This window comes from Cervus canadensis, chromosome 1, assembly GCF_019320065.1.
Source record: "Cervus canadensis isolate Bull #8, Minnesota chromosome 1, ASM1932006v1, whole genome shotgun sequence".
Lineage (NCBI taxonomy): Eukaryota > Metazoa > Chordata > Mammalia > Artiodactyla > Cervidae > Cervus > Cervus canadensis.
In genome coordinates this window covers 7414822-7420821 of record NC_057386.1, presented here as the reverse complement: position 1 = coordinate 7420821, position 6000 = coordinate 7414822, and positions in this window count along the sequence as shown.

Below are 6000 nucleotides of genomic sequence, written 5' to 3'. Positions count from 1 at the left end.
TTTTCTTTACTGTTTTGGAAGACACTTGTTGCTACATAGGAGATGGAAACCAGATTTAGCTATAAAATTTATTGATGTTCCAAAGCAAAGAGATAAATTGGAAACTGTCTCCATCCTGACGACACCAACTGGAAGAGTTCCGGCCTGTGGTTCTGTGAGATGCTGGGGACCCTCTGCGTGGGCGCGAGATCACAAATGACCGGCATGGCCTCTTGCTGCCCAGGGGGCTCCCCTCCCTGTAAGCACCGTAAAGGCTCTGCGGACATTCTCCAGCAGTACTGTTAGCTGGTACAAGTTAAAATATAACCTCAGCTGATGAATACTGATGGAGCGCTGTGGGAAACGTTTATCTGACCTTTTGAAGCCGCTAAGGGACTGTGATCAGAGTCACGGTTTGGTTTTGTTCTTTCTGTTTTCAGGGCAGGATCCTGGCGACTGTTCGGAGGCCCTGTGGCCCTGGGTCCGAGCCCTGCAGAGCTTCAAGGCGGTGGCTCTGCTTTCCTTCCTCTGCCACGGCCACTGTCGTCATCTTCATTGTGTTGGAAAGGGGAGCCTTGCTTCTCTGTGGTCCCCATTTTCAGCAGATGGTTTTGTTCACCTCCATTAGCTGTATCCTTCAACCATGTATCCTCACGCTCAGTCTGGAGTTAATCGACCCCTTTTGAAAAGAACCACATCCTTTCTGTTAGGCTGGGCTTTTCCCAGGGACCTTCTGGCAGGAGTAAGTGCAGTTACAACGGGCAGGTAACTGTTCCCTGAAAGCTAGTGATGTTTGGAAGCTCTCACCTTGGAATGGAAGAGGGGTGGGGGTCGTCCCCTGGAAGCCGGGGGCATCTAATTCTCTGACATGCAGAGGCCTTAGTACCTAGTAGGCAGGCCTTGACAAATAAAGTTCCTTCCCTTTGCTCCCCCATGGATGGACCTGGCATTAGAACACCATGCGTGGGGACTTCCCTGGTGGTCCAGTGGCTAAGACTCCTTCCTCCCAGTGTAGGGGGCCCAGGTTCAATCCCTGGTTAGGGAACTAGATCCCACATGCCACAACTAAAGACCCCGCGTGCTGCAGCAAAGATCGAAGATCTCTCATCCCGCAACTAAGACCCAGCACAGCCAAGTCAGTATTTATATATTAAAAACCAACACCATGCTTCTCCCTCCACTGCTGTCCATAGGCGCCCTTCACACCTGAGCCCTGTCCTGGCCCTGACCTGGGCCTCGCGTGAGGAGCCCCTGCCTAGCTGGGACTCAGTCTAGAACAGTCTTTTCTCACTGTAGCCATACCGTCTAAGCCCAGGGTCCAGGCTCCTGTGCACAGAGTTGGTGGGGCCCGCACAGGTGAGAGGTGAGGGACACTCGTGTTCACAGCCGCCTTCTCTGCTCTCGGCAGGGACCGCCTTCTTCCTCTTCCCTCTCCGGGGCTGAGTCTTGCAAGGTCTCAGCAACATCATTAGGACAACAGATGAGTCTAATGAGCCGCCCTGTGTGCTTTTCCATTTCCTGACAATAAGGACTGATTAGGAAGGCTTACCCCTCAGCTCTGAAGACTTAATAGTTCTTCCTTTTTTTTTTTTTTTTTGTTTGTTTTATAAATCTTTCTTCCTGAGACCACTGAGATGGGGCTTGGTGCATCTGAACCCCTGCTGCTTTAGTTCAGACAGTATAACTATCCCCAGCTGCTGGACTGGGCTATTGACCTTTCTAGAGAGAGAGTGTGTGTGTGTGTGCGTGCCCATGTGTGCACACTGTTGACCTTGCAAGTGTGTGTGTATTTGCCACCCAGTCGTGTCCGACTCTGTGACCTCATGGACTCTAGCCCACCAGGCTCCTCTGTCCGTGGAATAATTCTCCATTCCAGAGAATACTGGAGTGGGTTGATATTCCCTTCTCCAGGGGATCTTCCTGACCTGGGGATCAAACCCGGGTCTCCCACACCGCAGGCAGATTCTGAGCCATCAAGGAACTTGTGAGGGACATGGCTAAGCCGCCTCCATTAAACCTGAACTTCACGATAGGGCTGCATTTCCCCAGACCAGGCTGTTAAGGCTCCTCACTGTCTTCAGGGTGACGGGCCCAGAGCCCCTCGGCAGCTTGGGGAGACCTAGAGGCCCCGCGGTGAGTGTGGGCAGGCTGTAGACTTCTAGAAGGCGGGCACGGCGTGTGCAGCAGGCTGCTGTGTGGCCGGGAAGTGTGGGCTGTACCAGCACGGGTCCCACGGGGGAACTGGGGCCTCTGTGACCCGAGGCTGGGGAAAGGGAACCGTTCCCAGGGAGGGGCAGACAGCCAAGGCCTCCTTGGCCTTGCCCTCCCAGCCAACTCGGGACCTGAGGACTCCCGAAGTCCTTTCTGTGTTCTCTGTCTCGCCACCTAGTATGGGGAACCTTGTTCTCTTGACATGGGCAGGACTGGGTTTGTTGGAGTTGCTTCCTCTAGACTCTCCCTATGAGAGGCCCAGAAGGAATAGCCAGCTCCTTTTTCTGCCCTCCCTGTTCTAGTTGGGCAAGCCATGGTCACTTGCTTCTCTCTAGGCCAGTCTTCGGCATTTCTTTTTATCAGACTTGCTGGGCAGACTTGCAGCCAAGAGAGCCTCCTCCAAATGGCCTGGTGGATTCCTGGGGCCGCAGCCTCTACCTCCCCCGCCTCCTGCGGACAGAAGGAGGCCCAGGACTGCGCCCCACCCCCCAGCCCTCGTCCCCTCTGCCCAGTCGGTGAAGGCGCCTCGGCTCCTCAGCTGGCCAAGGAAGTGTTACCAGCCAGCTCGGCTCCAAGGGTCTGCTAGCAGAACTTTGTACAAACACAGAGGGCCATTTCCTGAGATGGCCAAGCTTGTCCTGATCCGGGAGATATGGGAGCCTGACAGGTTATGGCTCCCAGGGCAAAGTCGGCAAGTTGCTTCCGCAAGGAGCAGCAGGGAGCAGACTGCCCCTCCCTGCAGGACCCCTAGAGCGGGAGGAGAGAGTGGGCAGCCTAAGCCAGCCACCCTGGCACAGTATCCAGGCTGCCACCCTGTTGCCTAGCTGCGTGCACACGTGGCAGATTCCCAGCTGGGAGCCACAGCGCTTTCAGCTCTGATCACCCTGCGGCTTCGGCCTTGGGCCCCACGAGCTGTGAGTGGCCCACATGGCTTGCCCGGAAGCACCAGGCTGGGGCGTGTGAGTAAGCTGCCCCTCAGAGTCACAGCGCTGAAGGGCCTTCCCTGGTGGTCCGCTGGCTGAGACTCCGCACTCCCAATGCTGACTTTGATCCCTGGTTGGGGAACTAGATCCCACACTGCGCAACTAAAGATCCCCCCATGCCCCAGTGGAGACCAAAGATCCTGCTTGCCTCAACTAAGACCTGCCTAACCAAATAAATCAATAAACTTCAGGGGGGAAGAAAAAGTCACAGGGCTGGAGGGAGGTTGGGGACCCTCAAACACCTGAGGGTGTTTGGGGATCTTAAACATCTCAGTCCGCAGAGGGAGAAGATCGTGCCGGGTGAGGGGAAGGGCCTCAGGGGCAGGACGGGAAGCCAGGTCCTGGGTCTCCTTCCTGGTTCCAAAGAAGATGCGGTAGAAGTGAGGCCCGGGAAGGCTGAAACAGGGCACCAGTCCGGCTTCTGGGTCAGAGCTGTCTGATACAATTATAATGTCAGCCACAAATGCAAGTCTTATCTGTAATTTTCCATTTTCTAGTAGCCATGTTAAATAAAAATAGCAACACCCCTTCCCCCAAGTGAGGAAAGCATGAGAATCCGTGACCCTGAAGAGCGCCCTCAGTGACCACACCGGCGCTCCAGACCTCAGACGTCCCACCTGCAGAGCTGGAAGCAGTAAACTTCAGCTGTTTGTAAACCAAGAAATAAAAACAATAGGTAAAATCAGTTTTTTAAAATAATGTTTCATTTAACACAATATATCCAAAAGATCACTTTGGCATGTAATCAATATGAAACTCCGCTTTCCTGGGGGCTCAGGCAGTAAAGAATCTGCCTGCAATGCAGGAGACGCAGGTTCGATCCCTGGGTCGGGAAGATCCTCTGGAGGAGGGCATGGCAACTCACTCCAGTACTCTTGCCTGGAGAATTCCACGGACAGAGGAGCCTGGTGGGCTACAGTCCATGGGGTCACAAAGAGTCGGACACTAACACTTTCACAACCTAAAACAGTATTGAGATATTTTACATCCTCTTTTCATACTAAGTCTTTGAAGTCTGGGGTGAATTTTGCACTTACAGCATCTCTCAGTTCAGACTGGGCACATTTCAAGGGCTGAAGAGTGACAAGGGCTGGGACGGTGCAGATGGCCACCGAGGCTGTCAGTCCCCTCCCAGCCTTCTAATTTTTTTTCTCAGATATTGAAGAGCTTACATCTTTCTTCGCCCCCATCCTTTCTCCTATGCCCTAGTCTTGGAGGCCAGGGCTCCTCTGAAGAGGAGCATCCCGCAGTGATAGCCTCCTCGGAAACCTGTCTGTTTCTGCCTCCTGCACGCCAGCTGCATCTGGGAGCTATGGTCTGATTTGATCTGATGTTAGACGGTCACGCCGGGAATTCAGCTCTTGGTTTTCTTGCAGTGAATCAGTTCGTCTTAATCTCAGGCGTGTGAGGGCCCTCTGGGATACTTATTTATTTCTGGGGCTGGGGGTGGGGGGTGCTTCTGCAGAGAGGAGGCAAAACTCTAAGGTTCCAGAACTCAGCCTCCCTCCTGTCTTCCACCTGGGGCGGGGTAGGGGGAGGGAAGCACAACTCAGCGGGGCCTCCCCTGGATGCTTCCATTCTTGGAACTGGAGTCTAGACATTCTCCCCCGGGGAATCCAATGACCACCTGCTCCCAAGAAGGGGCCTAGAGTTCTCGGGGAAACAGGCGAGTGGGCTGAGGGCTGCTGTCTTTTGTCTTCGCTCTCCTGGGACATTGCTGTCACTTGCCTGACCTCAGAGATAAGGACGTGAGCCGACTCTTGGGTTTGCTATGAGAAGCCAGTCATTGGACAGGCTCCTGAGCCAGGAAGTCATTTCAACAAATGGGCCCCTTTCTGAGAACAGAAAATGACAGGTATGCCATGAATGGTTAGAAGACAATTGTCACCCGGGACTAACATGGAGAGAGGGGCTAGGGCAGAGGGTGAGTGGCCTCTGGGCCCCGCCTGCCTTCTCTGGCTCCATCTCACCATCACACTCAGCTGGGAGAAGAACCCTGGAAACCACTCTGCTTCCCCGTAGCTATGTCCCTGTTCTGTTAGGTTGGCCAAAAATTCATTCAGATTTTTCCATAAGATAGTATGGAAAAACCCAAATGAATGTTTTGGCCAGCCCAATACTTCCCTGTTGGGTCAAGGCCTCCTGCTCCCCTCCCCACCCCCACCACCACTGTCAGCAGCACCCCCCCACCCCACCCCCAGGATGGGTGACTCCTGTGTCCCTTCTCCAGGGCCAAATTCAAAGGCTTGTTCACAAGATGCAGCCAAGAGACTCAGGCCTTTTCTGCCCCCGGGGGGCATGTGGCCGGTCTCGGGCCTCTGTCCCTGGTCTCCCCAGTCTGCTGGGACCCTTATCTGTTCTCCAGATGTCTTCTGCCCTCAGCTGGGCCTGCTAGGACGTCCCAGTGCTCCTAACCCAGCCTGACTGCATCCTTCCCCTCCCCTTGCTCCCCCTCAAACCCTCTCCTTCCACCAGAACTGCAATGGTTCCAAGGAATGTCTCCAGATCTATTAGGAGGGACTTGAGCTGGGCCAGTGAAATGAGCTCCTGGAGACGAGGAACCCACGCCTTTCTTGAAGATCCTGGGGGCCACTGCGGGAGAAGGCAGCTACCAAGATGACCTCCCTGGCTGGCCCTCAGTGTGAGGAAAAGAGCAGTAAACGGGTACTGCTGTTCGACACTCCATCGGACTCCAGAAAAGCCACCAGGGGCCACTTTGGGGAGGGAGGAGAGGCAGGTCGGAAACCCAAGTAACAGTGGGTTCCCAGGGCTTCCCTGGTGGCTCAGTGGTGCAGAGTCCGCTGGCAGGAGACACACACCCCACCCC